Source organism: Hyperolius riggenbachi, chromosome 9 (assembly GCF_040937935.1).
Source record: "Hyperolius riggenbachi isolate aHypRig1 chromosome 9, aHypRig1.pri, whole genome shotgun sequence".
In the NCBI taxonomy this organism is placed as follows: Eukaryota; Metazoa; Chordata; class Amphibia; order Anura; family Hyperoliidae; genus Hyperolius; species Hyperolius riggenbachi.
The window spans coordinates 286,391,094-286,409,270 of record NC_090654.1 but is presented as its reverse complement, the minus strand read 5'-3'; the positions used below and the strand labels follow the sequence as shown (position 1 = coordinate 286,409,270).

Here is an 18,177-nt window from a genome sequence, read left to right as displayed (position 1 = left end):
AAACATGAAGCAGAGGACGCGAGCGCTTGCTTAACGGTTACCTCACCGAGCCTCCAGCAAGCGTTCGTAGCAGACAAGACAGGTACACAAAAACAGGGATAAGTGCGAGATACGATCCACTGCTCTTTCCGCCAGAGCGAGTGCGACCCAAGTAAGGCAACAGAGCTAGCAGGATCCACTGCTCTTACCATCAAAGCAAGTGCGATCCAAGTATAGCAAGAGAGTTGCAGACCAGAAGGATCCACAGCCACTGCTGCTAGAGGCTAGTGTGGTCCAAGCACGACAGACTGACAGAACAGGCAATACAAATAATACAATCCTGACTGCTCTAGCAAGGATGCCTAGTGCAGTCCCAGGAATTACTCTAAGCTAATCTTCAAACAATAAGCAAGGCTGACACTCCAGGAGTGTTTCACAGGACAAACCCTTATGACCAGCGACGTACTGTGGAATCGCATGGTATATATAGAGCAAGCCTACAAAGGATGTGGTTAAGCAATTTGCATGACAAACGTATGCAAATTCCTCAGCAGCAGTAAGCTGCAAAACTGACAAAAGGTCTCTCTTCCAGAGACCTGCAGAATGCAGACCTGAACAGTGGTCAAAAAGCTGCCTGCCTGCGCAGGCAGCTGAGCAGATCATTACACCTATCAGATCAGACCCTAATCTGCCCTTTGCGGCCACCCAACCAAGTGGATAAGGGTGGGGGGGGGGGGGGGGGTAGTGAGTAAAGATCAATATTTTGGCGAACTTGATAAGATTGTGTTTGACGAAAATACATATAGAAAACTACCTGGTAACCCCACTGCAGAATACAAAAAATAACTTATACAATTACTAAGGGGTGGGCTGGATGAGGGGATGTTAACCAAACTGACCAGGAATATAGTTACCTGGTTCCTTCGGCCCCTTGAGTGCCAGTTATTTACCAAACCCCAAAAGTCCACAAGAACTCGACCAATCCACCTGGCCGCCCAATTATAGGGATTGGGTCGGTCACTCATAGATTGGGCATGTATCTTGACGCCTTTCTCCAACCATTGGTTAAGAAGCTTCCAAGGGTACTAAAGGACACAGGCCACACCTTACGGGTTTTAGAGAAGGTTAAGGTAGAAGAGGGAATGGTGATGGGGACAGCAGACGTCAGCTTCCTGTAATGATCTGCTCAGCTGCCTGTGCAGGCAGGCAGCTTTTTGACCATTGTTTAGGTTTGCATGCTGCAGGACTCTGGAAAGGAGAGCTTCTGTCAGTTTTGCAGCTTGTGCTTGCTGAGGAATTTGCATACGTTTTTAATTGCCTGGCCACATTCATTGGAGGCGTGTACTATAAGTACTATGTGTTTCCTACAATGCTTGGCTGGTCATAAGTATTCCTTCCTGTGAAACACTCCTGGAGGAGTGTCAGCCTTACTCTCTGTTTGAAGATCAGCTTAGAGTAATTCCTGGAAAACTGCACTAGGCAGGTTTCCTTAGTGCAGTTAGGATTGGTTATCTGTTTTGTTTGGTCTGTTGCGATTGTCCTGTCCCAGCGGTGGTCGACAGGAAATCGTTCTGATCTCTGTTCTTGGAGTATAGCTGGAGCAGCGGTTGCTACCAGCTACCTCTTCTGATCTGTCTCACTTGGATCGCACTAGCATCTTGCGCTAGCGCTGTGGATCCTTCTGTTCTGTCTCCTTGGATCGCGCTAGCCACTTTCCGCTAGTGCTGTGGATCCTTCTGTTTTGCCTTCCTGGATCGCACTAGCATCCTGCGCTAGTGCTGTGGATCCTTCTGTTCTGCTACTCTCTCTGCCTGGATCGCACTCGCCTAGCGCTAGTGCTGTGGATCCTTCTGTTCTGCTACTCTGTACCCGGATCACACTAGCATCCTGCGCTAGTACTGTGGATCCTTCTGTTCTGTCTTCCTGGATCGCGCTAGCCACTTTCGCTAGTGCTGTGGATCCTATCTCTCGCTTGTCCCTGTTTTCATGTGTCTGTCTTGTCTGCTACGAACGCTTGCTGGAGGCTCGGTGAGGTAACCGTTAAGCAAGCGCTTGCGTCCTCTGTTACATGTTCGTCTGTCGATGGTTAGTTAGGCGTGCTTGTCTCTATTGTGCTTATCACGTGGAGACCGCGCATGAACGCGTGCACTGTTGCGAATGAGTGCGGTGTTCGCGTTCAGTTAGCGTTTGTTATTTTCCGTATCTCCTCATTGTATGATTTGCTGTGCCTTTGCTATCCTCGTATTCTGTTCTGTCTGCCTTGTGTCACTTTTGGCAATCGCCTTTCTTGCAGTTGCGTTTCTGTTTCGTATCTGCTGTTGTGTGTGCGCTGTCGTGGGTGGCGACTAGATTGGCGCACACATACTACCTGTCCCTTTGCTCATTCTCATTCGCAATCGCTTCTCTTGCGATTGCGTTCTGCGCTGCGTACAATTCCTGTCTGGCATTTGTGGAGGTACAGAGGATTGGTTCCTCTGCACTCCTCAGCGCCATCTGCCGACAGGAATTTCCCTCTACGGGTGCGTAGCACCTTTTGCTGGGTTCCTGCAATTATACGCTTGTGGAGGATTTCCGCCATATCAGCGCACGCGTTGTGCGCTGATCACGGAGAAAGTTCCACAATCGTTACAGTATGACCAGCCCAACCCAAAACCCCAGTGTAGACGGAATTTCCGATTTGTACGATTTTGTTGAGTATGCATCTGCTGATCAGTTTCCAGGTTTTTTGCCCCAATCCAAAGCTTATGTGGATCCTACTATAGGTAGGATCGCACACTATATTAAAGCAGTTAAAAAATCTGTTCTTGTTCCTGAACTCCACTCATATTGAAATTATCTTGATACTGGCCTGTTTGAACCCCCATTTGCTTCCTGGGATGTTGGGGCCTTGCTGGAAGAATTCGATTGTGATTGGAAAGCCTTTTGCGACATCGCAAAAAGCGAGGATGTCTTGAATGATTGTCTTGATTCTATGTACCTTTTGATTGATTCCGATGAATGTGACGAGGGTGATGTGGATCTGGTGATTTATGTGTGGCAGACGATTTTGGATAAGTTGCACACACACCAACCAATTGATTCCAATAAAGAGACATCGTTGTCGGATGATTGTTCCTGCCTTTCTGGGGTAAAGCATAAGAGTCTTGACTTTGTGCAATCTGAAATGAGTGAGTGTGCCGCTGTGGTTGATTCCTGTGCGAATCCTGGAGGATTCTCTCCTGACAGTGTGCAGTTTGAATCTATGCGATCTGATGCCTGTTTCTCGGATGTTTCTGCAGATTGTGATCGGCATGAGTCTGCCGGTTTCCTCAAGGATGTGTGGGATCCTTTTTCATTTAGAAACAGATCTTTGAGATCTTCCGTCTGTGACCCTGCTATGGGGAAAATTTCTCGACTATGCAGCGTCAAAAGTAAAATTAATATGCCTAATAAAGTTTATCCTGTTGATGTCGCTATTTCTTCTGCAAATGAGTCTCTGTCTCACCCTGTTCACACTTGTAGGGGCCCGTTGCCTGATGACAGTTGCTCCAGTGTTTCGGTCCTAGATGCCTTGCAGTCTGCTCCGCAGATCGCGGAGGTTTGCGCTATGGAAGCGTCAGTTTCACAACCTAAAGTGAATTTTTATTCGCAGGTTTTGCGTTCTGATTCCTCGGATTCTACATTGTTAGCCGAATCTAAGAGTGAGACAGCGCTTCGGTTTTGCGTATCTGATGCTGAACCTTTTTTGCCTTATTCAGAGACGCTTTCTCTGAACCTGCCCTGTACCATGAATGAAAACATGTTTTCCTTTCACACTGACGTTTGTGAGCCCCTTTCTTGCTCTGAGGGAAGTGCTGATTCTGCACCCTGTACTCTGGATGAGTCAATGTGGCCTTGCTTAGAATCCCCTGCAGTGTCCCTAGAGGCTCGTCTAGGTATTGCCACTATACTCACCTGTTTTTCTGCAGTTTTGGAGTTACAAGCTAGTTTGACTGCCACACAGAATTCTGGGTACAGTGAGAATGAAGTTAGGGAGTCAGTGTGTGTTCCAGTAAATATTCCTGTACATCCTGCTAATTATGATGAAGTTCAGTCTCAGGTTATGGTGGAACCATTCCTGGGACATCTGCCCTGCCTGCAGGAGGTATTTATTGTTCAGCCCTGTAACATGGATAGTTCAGAATCCTTCTTAGAAAACCTGGAAAATGATGTTCCTGAGGTCTTGTTTGATGTTCTGGAGGTCTCCGAGTTCCTCCCAAAGGGTGCAGAACTTGTAGGAGATGTCTCCTGCCCCCCAAGTCCTGCTGAGGTGTTGCCCTCTTCCGTAGGCATTGCTGCCTTGCTGGCTACCTTTTCAGCTCTGATGGAGCTTCAGTCATGGGTAGTCAATGATGAATTTCTGTCAGATACCATTACAGTCATTGAGATCTCTAAGCCTGAGACCGAGTCTTCTTTTGAAATACCAGTACCTGTGACCTCTACTCGTGATGATTTTCTGCCCGGTCCTGGTTTTGGTCTGGTCGTGCCGGACTCTGAGGTTGGCAGTTCCCCGACATGTCCTGAGGTTTCTCCTGTGCTGGTGTACCCCAGTGTGCTCTGTGACCCAGAAAGCCCAAGTGTGCCTCGGTTACCAGCGTACTCAGATGATTTCTCAGTGGAGACATGTTCTGATTTAGCCTGCCTGCTTGCATGCCCAGAAGTGGTCCCTGAAAGTCCTGATCTTGATGGGTGTCCTGCTAATTCTGAATCTGGAACTGTCATAGGTTCCATGGGGGTGCTTGGTAGCTCTCCATGTGAGCCTGGTGAGCGTTCTGGCTTCTTGGAATCTCTGCGGAGCTTCAAGGCGTTCTGGGAGATTCCGAGAGAAGTTTTGCTTGGTACCCTAAATACGATCAACAGCGGCTTTTGTTTTGAAAGAGACACTTCGAACATGTTTTGTGGCAGTTTTGGTATTTTCGGACGCTCCTTGGAAGGTGGTGGGTATTGTCTGGAGGGTGTCAATGGCTTCTTCTCTGGTATCCACAGTCCTGATGGGTGTTACGCTGAGACTTGTAGTGCTAATAGGCATGTTTCGCTGGCTTCTGTTTCCGATGAGGTCGGTTTCGGGTGGACTGACTCTGGAATTGGACCTTGTCGAGCTGTCCCGACCTTCATGAGTCTTCGGTTGGAGTCTTTTGCTAATAGCAGTTTTGAGGGTTGTCTGGAATTCGACCCTGGAGGGGGGAGGGGGGTACTGTAATGATCTGCTTAGCTGCCTGTGCATGCAGGCAGCTTTTTGACCATTGTTTAGGTTTGCATGCTGCAGGACTCTGGAAAGGAGAGCTTCTGTCAGTTTTGCAGCTTGTGCTTGCTGAGGAATTTGCATACGTTGTCATGCAAATTGCCTGGCCACATTCATTGGAGGCGTGTACTATAAGTACTATGTGTTTCCTACAATGCTTGGCTGGTCATAAGGATTCCTTCCTGTGAAACACTCCTGGAGGAGTGTCAGCTTTACTCTCTGTTTGAAGATCAGCTTAGAATAATTCCTGGAAAACTGCACTAGGCAGGTTTCCTTAGTGCAGTTAGGATTGGTTATCTGTTTTGTTTGTTCTGTTGCGATTGTCCTGTCCCAGCAGTGGTCGACAGGAAATCGTTCTGATCTCTGTTCTTGGAGTATAGCTGGAGCAGCGGTTGCTACAAGCTATCTCTTCTGATCTGTCTCACTTGGATCGCACTAGCATCTTGCGCTAGCGCTGTGGATCCTTCTGTTCTGTCTCCTTGGATCACGCTAGCCACTTTCCGCTAGTGCTGTGGATCCTTCTGTTCTGCCTTCCTGGATCGCACTAGCATCCTGCGCTAGTGCTGTGGATCCTTCTGTTCTGCTACTCTGTCTGCCTGGATCGCACTCGCCTAGCGCTAGTGCTGTGGATCCTTCTGTTCTGCTACTCTGTACCCGGATCGCACTAGCATCCTGCGCTAGTACTGTGGATCCTTCTGTTCTGTCTTCCTGGATCGCGCTAGCTACTTTCGCTAGTGCTGTGGATCCTATCTCTCGCTTGTCCCTGTTTTCGTGTGTCTGTCTTGTCTGCTACGAACGCTTGCTGGAGGGTCGGTGAGGTAACCGTTAAGGAAGCGCTCGCGTCCTCTGTTACATGTTCGTCTGTCGATGGTTAGTTAGGCGTGCTTGTCTCTATTGTGCTTATCACGTGGAGACCGCGCATGAACGCGTGCACTGTTGCGAATGAGTGCGGTGTTCGCGTTCAGTTAGCGTTTGTTATTTTCCATATCTCCTCATTGTATGATTTGCTGTGCCTTTGCTATCCTCGTATTCTGTTCTGATCTGCCTTGTGTCACTTTTGGCAATTGCCTTTCTTGTGGTTGCGTTTCTGTTTCGTATCTGCTGTTGTGTGTGCGCTGTCGTGGGTGGGGACTATATTGGCGCACACACATACTACCTGTCCCTTTGCTCGTTCTCATTCGCAATCGCTTCTCTTGCGATTGCGTTCTGCGCTTCGTACAATTCCTGTCTGGCATCTGTGGAGGTACAGAGGATTGGTTCCTCTGCACTCCTCAGCGCCATCTGCCAACAGGAATTTCCCTCTACGGGTGCGTAGCACCTTTTGCTGGGTTCCTGCAATTATACGCTTGTGGAGGATTTCCGCCGTATCAGCGCACGCGTCGTGCACTGATCACGGAGAAAGTTCCACAATCGTTACACTTCCTCTATACGAACACACCTCATGAAGGAGGAATAGATGCTGTGAAATACTATATGGAAGAAGACAATACCCTTAATGCTCACCAGATTGAGTTCCTGCTGGATCTACTCAGGTTTGCACTAACCAAGAACTATTTTTGGTACAGGGGAGACTACTACCAACAAAGATACGGATGTGCTATGGGGGCGACCTTCGCTGGTAAATCTATATATGGGGAGGTGGGAGGAGCAAGCTGTTGCGAAGGGCGCCCCCAACATCATATTATGGGGCTGGTATATTGACGACCTCTTAATTATGTGGAGAGGAGCAGAGGAGGCCTTTAAGGAATTTCTTGAGCAAGCAAATAACATCTGGCCAAACATTAAACTCACATTAGAATTTGACAAACAAAGCATCCACTTTTTGGATCTAAACATCTGTGTGGAAGAAGGAAAAATTAAAACCAGATGATTTTTCAAACAGACTAATAGAAACGGTTTCATACCAATCGACAGTGGTTGAGGGGGGTCCCTAAGGGCCAAATGGTTAGATTACGTAGAAATTGTGGTGACCTTAATGACTATGATGAACAAGCTGATGTATTGAGGAAACGGTTTTTGAAAAAGGGTTATAATGATGAGTCTTTGGGCCGTACTATTGGGGAGGGGAGAAGGATGAATAGAGAGGAATTTGTGGCTGGTAAAGCAGTGGCTCAGCCAACACAGAATGAGCTTGCATTTATTAGTAACTATAGCCTACAGTATAGAAAGGTAGAAAAAAATCATTAAAAAACATTGGCCAATACTAATGAGTGATCCAGCACTAACGAGAGTTCTCCCTAACAAACCAACTTTCATTTACCGCAGACTGTACTTGGAAGATTACCCGGTATGTGCCTGATTCTTTTTCCCTAGGGATATGCATTCACTGGTTTAAGTTGCAAGGATGCAAGGAATACAAGACACGCTGCTGCACTTACATCACCAAAACACCCGCCCACACCCTCAGACCCCCCCTCCCCTTGATCACCTCCCCAGTGCATTATTTACATTTGTTTTCCCCTCTAATCACCCACTGATCACCCATCAATCACCTCCTGTCACTGCTACCCATCAGATCAGACCCTAATCTGCCCCTTGCAGGCACACAGTTACCCGCCCACACCCTCAGATCGCCCTCAGTCCCCCCTGATCACCTCGCCAGTGCATTATTTACATCTGTTCTCCCCTCTAATCACCCACTGATCACCCATCAATCATCCCCTGTCACCACCTGTCACTGCTACCCATCAAATCAGACCCTAATCTGCCCCTTACGGGCACCCAATTACCCGCCCACACCCTCAGATCGCCCTCAGACCCCTCTGATCGACCTCGCCAGTGCATTGCTTGCATCTATTCCCCCCTCTAATCACACCCTGAGACACCCATCAATCACCTCCTGTCACCACATGTCACCCCCTAGAACACCTACCCATCAGATCAGGCCCTAATTTGCCCCGTGTAGGCTCCTGATCACTCGGCCAAACCCTCAGATCCCCCTCAGACCCCCTTCCCATCACCTCCCCAGTGCTTTTATTGCATCTTTTCTTCCCTCTAATCACCCCCTGAGACACCCATCAATCACCTCCCCTCACCACCTGTCACCCCCTAGCACTCCTATCCATCAGATCAGGCCCTAATCTGCCCCCTGTGGGCTTCTGATCACCCGGACAAACCCTCACCCACCCCACCGCATTGACAGAATTTTTTTTTTGCTGATCACTGCTGGTCTCTACGACTTAATTGTGGCGAGACCAACCGTTATGCCACACAATACGCAACCGCCAATACAAGAAGCTATCATGCCCAGCCTTTTCGGTGGAAACCACTCCAAGTTTCTGAACGTAACATTTTTTGGGGCCTTCTCCTTAACATGGGTCTAGTCAAAAAGAATGTATTGCAGTCTTATTGGTCTATGCACCCAATACATCACATACCCATGTTCTCTGCTGCCATGTCCAGGTCACGATTTGAGAACATCTTGCGCTTCCTGCACTTCAGTGCCAATACAACCTGTCATCTAAGAGGCCACCCTGCTTATGACTGGTTCCACACAATTCGGCCCCTCATAGACAACCTGTCATCAAAATTTGCAGATGCTTATACCCCTGAACAGTCATTTTGAGGCATTTGGTTTCCAGACTACTCCTCACGGTTTTTGGCCCCTAAAATGCCAGGGCAGTATAGGAACCCCACAAGTGACCCCATTTTAGAAAGAAGACACCCCAAGGTATTCCGTTAGGTGTATAATGAGTTCATAGAAGATTTTATTTTTTTGTCACAAGTGGAAAATGACACTCTGTGAAAAAAACAAAACAATAAAAATCAGTTTCCGCTAACTTGTGATAAAAATAAAATCTTCCATGATCTTACCATACTCCTAACGGAATACCTTGAGGTGATGTCTTTCTAAAATCTGGTCACTTGTGGGGTTCCTATACTGCCCTGGCATTTTAGGGGCCCTAAACCGTGAGGAATAGTCTGGAAATCAAATGCTTTAAAATGACCTGTGGAATCCTAAAGGTACTCATAGGACTTTGGGCCCCTTAGCGCACCTAGGCTGCAAAAAAGTGTCACACATGTGGTATCACCGTACTCAGGAGAAGTATTATAATGTGTTTTGGGGTGTACTTTTACACATACCCATGCTGGGTGGGAAAAATATCTCTGTAAATGGACAATTGTGTGTAAAAAAATCAAAAAATTCTGGTTCCTAACCTTAACGTCCCCTGGACCCCGCCTTAATACCCTTCCCAGTGGGCTGTGTTAGTCAGGACAGTGAGCGATTATAAAGAGGAAGCTGTGCCTCTTGAGGCTGCAGTGTTTTGATAACTGGTGTCCTCCATCTCTAACACCTGTGGGGTTTTTATATCTGTCTCTTGGTTGAACTGGTTGCTGGGTACATGTGCTTTGTGAGTGGAAGAGGTTACTGATATATTCCTACAGGAATTCTCAGAACTTCTGGCCATGCTGACTCTGTCTTATCCGAGATGGATCATCCTTGGTGACTTCAACGTCTGGGCTGATGACACCCAATCACAAGATGCAAATGAACTAATAAATCTCACGGGTGGACTAGGCTTCACACAAGTTGTAAAATCTGCTACCCACAGAGGAGGGCATATGCTAGACTTACTGTTCCACCTTGGAATGGACATTAGGAACATAACAGTAACCCCAGTGGTGTGGTCGGACCATCACATAATACAGTTTACTATTGAACATCACCCTATCAAGCAGCTCGCTAAAGAAACAATCAAAATCCGTCCCCTGAATAAATTAACACCGGAGAGGATAACTGCCAACCTGGATTTTACAAATCTGCTCCACATTCAAATGGACCCCAACACTCTAGTAACCCAGTACAACAACACGATATATGAAACACTTGACAGTATTGCCCCATGGCGCACCAAATCAGCAACCAAAAAGCAGAAAGCTAATTGGTTTGACAAAACCATCATGGATCTAAAAAAGAAAGGGCACAGACTAGAAAGACAGTGGCGTAAATCAGGGTCTGAGGAGCACAAATCTAGCCTAGTTCAACACCTCAGATAATACCAACAAGCAATAACCAAGAAAAAATCAGACTTTATCTCGCACAAAATATCTACAGCCAACAACAGAGCTGCTCAACTCTTCCACACAGTGAAATCACTCTGCAATCCTTCCTGCCTAAAAGCCCCAACCACATTCTCCAGGGAAAGGTATGAAGAATTCTCTGCCTTCTTCACAAACAAGGTGTCTGCCATGCGTGCCAGCATTACACCAACAACATCAATTGACCACTGGACTTTGCATATGCCTTCTACCGTACCACCATGGCAAGTCTTTGACACTTTGAGTGAAGAAGATTTTGCAATTCTCATTCAAAGTCTCTGCCTCACTACCTGCGACCTGGATCCTGGCCCAACTGGATCCATAGTGCAGTGCCCAGAGCTGATCATCAGGCCAGCACTTCACAAAATCACTCAGTGCTCCTTGCAAAGTGGACTTTTCCCAGAAGAACTAAAGAAAGCAATCATAAAACCCCTCTTGAAGAAACCATCACTAGATCCTGATTCTGTGACCAACTACAGACCTTTGGCAAACTTACCATTCCTATCAAAAGTTATCGAGAAAGCAGTTGCCAACCAGCTAGAAGCCAGGCTTACAGATAACAAGATCTTTGATACTTTTCAGTCAGGATTCACTGCACAGCACTGAAACGGCATTAGTCCGAGTAATGAATGATCTACTCACTGCAAGGGACAAGGGTGATTGCTCAATTCTGATTCTTCTTGACTTGTCTGCAGCATTTGATACTGTGGATCATGAAATACTTATCCAGGGACTGAAGAATTACTGTGGTCTAAAGGGTACTGTTCTTAGCTGGTTTCAGACCTTCCTATCTGGCAGGACACAGCAAGTATGTCTGGGCACACACCACTCTAATCCAGTGCCACTTGCCTATGGAGTTCCACAGGGTTTTGTACTATTACCATTACTCTTTGCAGTCTACATGCTCCCACTGGGCAAAATAATCCAGAACTATGGCCTAGGATACCATTGTTATGCAGATGACACACAACTGTATCTGTTCTTCAAGCCTGGCACCCAAGACCCATCAGCATCCATAAATGCGTGTCTAGTGGATTTACAAAATTGGATGAACACTAGCTGGCTGAGGCTGAACTCTGACAAAACAGAGGTGTTGGTGGTAGGTGGTCCACACATGATGGATAAAGTTCAAAACGCTCACCACCTCAAACTAGCAATTGGGGGAGATACCGTACAGTATAAAGACTCTGTGCGAAACCTTGGGGTGATCCTGGATGGAAATCTAAAACTCAGACAGCAGGTATCAGCTGTCGTCAAGTCTTCCTTCTTCCATCTAAGAAATATAGCGAAAATCAAACACCTTATCCCAGCTGAAGACCTACCTATCCTGGTTCATGCATTTGTATCCTCCCGCCTAGACTACTGCAACTCCCTGTTCATCGGATCTACAGATAAGGTTCTGCGCCCCTTACAGCTAGTACAGAATGCTGCAGCCAGACTCCTTGCCAATGCCCCCACAGCTCACACATCACCCCAGTACTGCAATGCCCCCCGCAGCTCACACATCACCCCAGTACTGCAAACTCTTCACTGGTTGCCAGTAAAATGGAGAATCCATTTTAAGATCTGCCTGCTGACATTCAAAGCTCTTAACCACATGGGACCCAAATACAAAGCGGATCTATTGGAACTTTATGCCCCTCCATGCACCCTCCGCTCTGCCAACAAGATGAAGCTGGTTATTCCCAGGATACACTTAACATTTGGTGCTCGGGCCTTTTCCTATGCAGCCCCTACTCTATGGAACTCACTTCCACAATCAGTACGAGAGGCTCCTTCTCTGGACAGCTTTAAAAAAAGGCTAAAACCCCCCCTTTTTCCCTCGCCTTTGAGACTGCATAATGCAGGGTCACAGCGCTTTGAGTCCCCAGGGAGAAAAGCGCTATAAAAATATTATTATTATTGTTGTATGTCAGGAAATACTCTTATCACCGCAGCTAAAAACCACTGCAATACAGGAAGCACACAATGTCCCTATAGCCCCTGAACTGACCACCCTGAACTGTAAGGCCAGTTAGCTGAACTTTCCACAACTGTGCTGCCCACACACTTTATCTTTCAACCTTTGCAGTTTGTACAGTGACACATAGGCCCATATGCAATTCACCTTTCCTCTTCCGTTTTCTCCTAGAAGATAATTATTCAATCTTCATCTTCTCTTTAAAGTAACTTTTCAGCACTTATAAGTCGACTCAAGCATAAGACCCCCCCCCCCCCCCCCATGTCTCCCCCGTGTGCATCGGAAGCTAAGCTTCAGGGCAGTTTCTAGGCTAAATTGCTCCCAAGACGAGGGTGTAAAAATTTAATCTCTCCCACCCCCCAATGGGCTCAAGAACATTATTTGTGATGCGGTATTTAGCCCCTCAGTATAGGTTAGCCAGGTACAGGTGTCCCCCTGTATTGGTTAGCCAGGTACAGGTGTCCCCAAGTATAGGTTAGCCAGGTATAAGTGTCCCCCAGTATAGGTTAGCCAGGTACAGGTGTCCCCCAGTATAGGTTAGCCAGGTACAGGTGTCTCCCATCCCCAGTATAGGTTAGCCAGGTACAGGTGTCCCTCCAGTATAGGTTAGCCAGGTACAGGTGTCCCTCCAGTATAGGTTAGCCAGGTACAGGTGTCCCCCAGTATAGGTTAGCCAGGTACAGTTGTCTCCCATCCCCAGTATAGGTTAGCCAGGTACAGGTGTCCCTCCAGTATAGGTTAGCTAGGTACAGGTGTCCCTCCAGTATAGGTTAGCCAGGTACAGATGTCCCTCCAGGATAGGTTTGCCAGGTATAAGTGTCCCCCAGTATAGGTTAGCCAGGTACAGGTGTCCCCCATCCCCAGTATAGGTTATCCAGGTACAGGTGTCCCCCATCCCCAGCATAGGTTAGCCAGGTACAGGTGTCCCTCCAGTATAGGTTAGCCAGGTACAGATGTCCCTCCAGTATAGGTTAGCCAGGTATAAGTGTCCCCCAGTATAGGTTAGCCAGGTACAGGTGTCCCCCATCCTCAGTATAGGTTAGCCATGTACAGGTGTCCCTCCAGTATAGGTTAGCCAGGTACAGGTGACCCCCAGTATAGGTTAGCCAGTTACAGGTGTTACATGAAATTAGGAATTAGAAGCACATTACCCAGAAATTGTTTTTCATTTGTTTTATAAAAGTGTTATCAGTTTTTCCATCACGCTTCCTTTATGAAAAGCTATTGCACATCATATTTATTTTTCAATTAAAGTCTGGAGATCTTTCTCATAATGCCCCATTGCAATGAGTTCAAACGCGGTATCCTTTGACTTATTATGAAAGCAAATATACGCACATCAGTATCTTCCAGGGAACCCTATGGCACTGAGGTTATCTGGTTAATGTTTAGAGGGCTCGATGTTTTCACAACAGATTATACTCACTTCCTATAAAAGTCACCAGTTTGGGGTTAAAAAAATTCAGTTAAACGAGGAACTCTAAAATCTGCGGTGAGTACACAAGCTTTAACTGTCAAGAGTTTTCTTTAGAAAGCAAAAACCTTTCCAGAAAGTATAGAGATGTAGTTACTGAGTTATCAACACTGGTGGTCAAAAATGCAAATAATTCCAGCTTAAAGAGACTATGTAACAACATTTTGATCCTCATTTCTTCTATCCTATAAGTTCCTATAGCTGTTCTAATGTGCTCTGTCTTACTGCAGCCTTTCCTAGTTGCACAGTGGCTGTGTTATCTCTGTTATATGATCTAATCTTCTCTCCTCTGTCGGCAGTCAGGCTGGAATGTGCTGTGCTGCTTGTGGTTGGATAGAAGCTATACACACCCTCTCCAGGCCCCCTGCACACTCTGTATGACTCACACACTGAGCTACTCTTAGCCTATCACTTGCTATGTCTTTTGTTTGTAAACACTGCATAAAAATGGCAATTACAAGCCAGGATTGTAGCAGGGAGTGGCAGAAACAGCACAGAGAGGTCCAGAAGAACATCATGAATAGAATGGTATGCTTTTTATCGTAAGAATTTTACAGTACAGATTCTCTTTAATGTGATTTGTAAACAGCTTAAAGTGTACCCAAGGTTAGTAATAGGCTGAATTTATACTTGCCTTGGACATCCGCCGACCACATGAGATGTGGCCCCTCGCTCTCCTCTCCGGCTGATTCGTTCTGCTGCCATCTCACCCAGTATTCCGGTCAGTTGAGGGCAGTCATGCCCTGCAGCCCATGAGCGGCTCGGCTGCACGCCCCCCAAAGTGCTCACGGCAGGCGCAGAATGCTCCCAGCTGCGCGAGCGCGACAGAGGACCTGCGCCCTGCAGAGCCGTGCATGCGCTGAAAAACATGGCTGGTCTGATTACCGGGTGAGATAGTGGCAGAATGGAGTGGATGACGAGAGACCCATCGCACCTCATGAGGCTGGAGGAAGACCCAGGTAAGTATAAATACAGCCCTATTAACCAATCTCAGGTACACGTTAAGCCTGCTACACACTTTCAGTTTTAACATGATACAACAATATAGCATAATTCAGCATATTACATCATATGATGACCAATAGTACTGCTGTGCTCAAGTTCTTTAAAGATTGTAGAAGCGCCGATATTGATGTATTATGTTTTTATTGACTTTGGACTGAACAGCATTGGATTTGTTCTGGCAGCTTCTTATTTTTCTTGTTCCCCATTGTTCTAATTTATCGCTGGGTGTTCCTGTTGAGTACATTTTTATTTGGGGGGGGGGGGGGGGTTTACACTTTCAATTGTGATTGACCAATCACTGTCCAATTTCACCACCTTCATGTAGTATAAGGGCTAACCTACATAATCTTCTCATAGAATTCAATGGCCTCGACTCACTAACCGGTGCTAACTCAGTCAGCACGTCTTCAGGCATTGGACGTGCAAACTAGGGTGCTAAGTAGCTTGCACAGGCAAAGCTGTTACTGATCGCGCGCTATCAGGTGCACCAGAAACGTCGCAAGGGTGCGCGCGAAAGGTCGCACCGTTTGTGTGCAAAATAGCTGTTCAGGCTATTTTGCACGCGGACGGTGCGACGTTTCGGGCGCATCGTGCGAACGATTGCACGCATATTAGCACGTGAAGCGGCTGTTTTCACGTCCTAAGTGCCTTTTCACTGCCGTGCTAACACTTAACCCTTTAGTAAATCGAAGCCAATGTCTTGACCCTCGTACTACTTGGATGGGGTAAAATTGGTCAGTGATTGGCCAATCATAATTAAAAGTAGGTACCAGGCTTAAGGGCTCGTTTCCACTATCAAGAATCCGCATGCGGATTCGCATAGCCAATACAAGTGGATGGGCCTGTTTTCACTTGCGCGTTGGAGAGGAGCGTTTTTATGTGCGGGGAAAATCTGCACGGCAGAGCCTGCAGAATTCGCCTGCGTTTGGAATGCAGGCGAATCGCACGCAATGTATTTAATAGGTAAAAAAGCATGCGGCTTTGTCATGCGCTTTTTCCTGCGGTTTCGCGTGCGATTTCGCATAAGAACCAATGTTAATTTACACTGGCAGTGACATGGTTAAAATTGCATGTACCTTCACCTATGCGAAATCGCATGCGAAATCGTGGCAAAAAACGCATGCGGAATCGCACCCGCATGCGATTTCGCCTGCGGTGATTCGCCGGCGATTCCGCAACGCACTAGTGGAAACGGGCCCTTAGAGATGGGATACTCAAATGTACTTCCTGCCAATTTTGGTTGGACCAATTCTAATCTGCATCTAATTTACATGAAGCAGCGCTCCGGTGGGACCTATTAACATCTCATTGTAATCATTAGCTGTCATGAGCAGTATGTTTATTTATTTTTTAGTCTTCAATTTAACTTTTTTTTTTTTGGTTGGTTGGTTGGTTTCTTATATTTATATATAAGTCTTCATATATTGGCTCATGTCAAACAGATAGCTGTGTTGCTACTACCAATCATCATGTCTCTAGACGTTAAGAACACACATTCAATTTTAATTGGCCAATTTTACCCACACAATCTGGTCATAGTATTCAGTGTGTTTACCCTCATACTACATGAAGGTGGTGAAGTTGACCAATCACTCCACAAACAGTCCATAACGACATCGGCTAGTGATCAGTCAGCTATCTAGTGTGTGCAGCACCCACCTGACGTCATGTAAGAATTTGCAGTTTGTTCATTTGCTACACTGGCCCATATGCATTTCACTTTTTCTCCTGAGTTTCCTCCTAGGAGATAATTTTTCATCTTCAATTTAAAATATTTTTTTAGAATTTTGCAATGGAAAAACTATCAAAAATACGGTGAAAAAGTACTAACAAAATTATTTTGAGTATTTGTTTGCTTGCTGATGGTGTAAAAGGCATTTTATTTACAAGTTGTGAATTTATCACCTGGGAGAAAACTCAGGTGAAAAAGTGAATTGCATATGGCCCCCTATGTACTTGGGCCTAGTGCACACCAGAGCGGTTCTGCTGCGGTTTGCGATCCACTTGCGGGTGCGGATCCGCTAGGGTAATGTATTTCAATGGGCTGGTGCCCACCAGAGCGGGAGGCGTTTTGCAGAAACGCATACTCCCGGGCTGCTGCAGATTTTGGATTGCGGATGCGTTTCTGCCTCAATGTTAAGTATAGAAAAAACGCAAACCGCTCTAAAAAACTGCACTTCAGAGCGGTTTGCCAGGCGTTTTTTGTTACAGTAGCTGTTCAGTAACAGCTTTACTGTAACAATACATGAAATCTACTACACCAAAAACGCTTCACAAAACCGCAAAACGCTAGCTGAAACGCTACAGAAAAAGAAGAAAAAGCGTTTCAAAATCTGCTAGCATTTTGCGGATCTGCTAGCGGTTTTTGGTGTGCACCAGGCCTAATAGAACATTTTTAACCACTTTACCCCCCGTGCTACGGAATTTTCCGTCCCTTTTTCCCCCCCTAAAAAACCAAGGGACGGAGAAATCCGTACCTTCCGCGCCACCGCCCGCTCGCCTGGAGATCAGTAAACGGGAAAATTCATTCCCGTTCGTTGATCTAAGCCCCCGCAATGAGATGCTGCTTCTTTGAGAAACAGCACGATCATTGTGATTTTCCCAGCCTCGTAGTGCTTTCTGCAAGCGTCCTTCCGGACGCTTACAGGTCACATGTAAACAAACTCACTGTGGCCATCTTGTGGCCAAATATTAAAACTACACCCTAAAGCATTTTACATATACAAATACATTAGTTTTACACAATAAATTAACTCATTACCTCCCACACTCCCCAATTTTTTTTTTGTAATTAAAAAAAAAAATACAATAAAAAAAAAACATAAATAGTTACCTTAGGGACTGAACTTTTTAAATATTTATGTCAAGAAGGTATAACACTGTTACTTTATAAACCATGGGCTTGTAATTAGGGATGGATGCAAAACTGAAAAAATGCACCTTTATTTCCAAATAAAATATTGGCGCCAAACATTGTGATAGGGACATAATTTAAACGGTTTTATAACCGGGACAAATGGGCAATACATTTCATGGGTTTTAATTACAGTAGCATGCATTATTTAACCACCTTAGCGGTATGGACGAGCTCAGCTCGTCCATTACCGCCAGAGGGTGCCGCTCAGGCCCTGCTGGGCCGATTTTAATGAAATAAAAAGCAGCACACGCAGCCGGCACTTTGCCAGCCGCGCGTGCTGCCTGGTCGCCGCCGCTCTGCGGCGATCCGCCGCGAGCAGCGGCGAAAGAGGGTCCCCCCAGCCGCCTGAGCCCTGCGCAGCCGGAACAAATAGTTCCGGCCAGCGCTAAGGGCTGGATTGGAGGCGGCTGACGTCAGGACGTCGGCTGACGTCCATGACGTCACTCCACTCGTCGCCATGGCGACGAAGTAAGCAAAACACGGAAGGCCGCTCATTGCGGCCTTCCGTGTTACTTCTGGCCGCCGGAGGCGATCAGAAGAAC

General features: G+C 46.5%; 1 protein-coding gene across 1 annotated transcript in view; it reads left to right on the top strand.

Annotated features, from left to right (window-relative positions):
• The first annotated feature begins 13,693 nt into the window (after positions 1 to 13,693).
• LOC137533360 (alpha-1-antiproteinase-like) overlaps positions 13,694 to 18,177 on the top strand; it is a 31,940-nt gene continuing 27,456 nt past the window's right edge. Inside the window, exon 1 of the mRNA XM_068254730.1 lies at positions 13,694 to 13,731. The gene's annotated coding sequence lies outside the window, so the exon portion shown is untranslated. The remainder of the gene's footprint in view (positions 13,732 to 18,177) is intronic.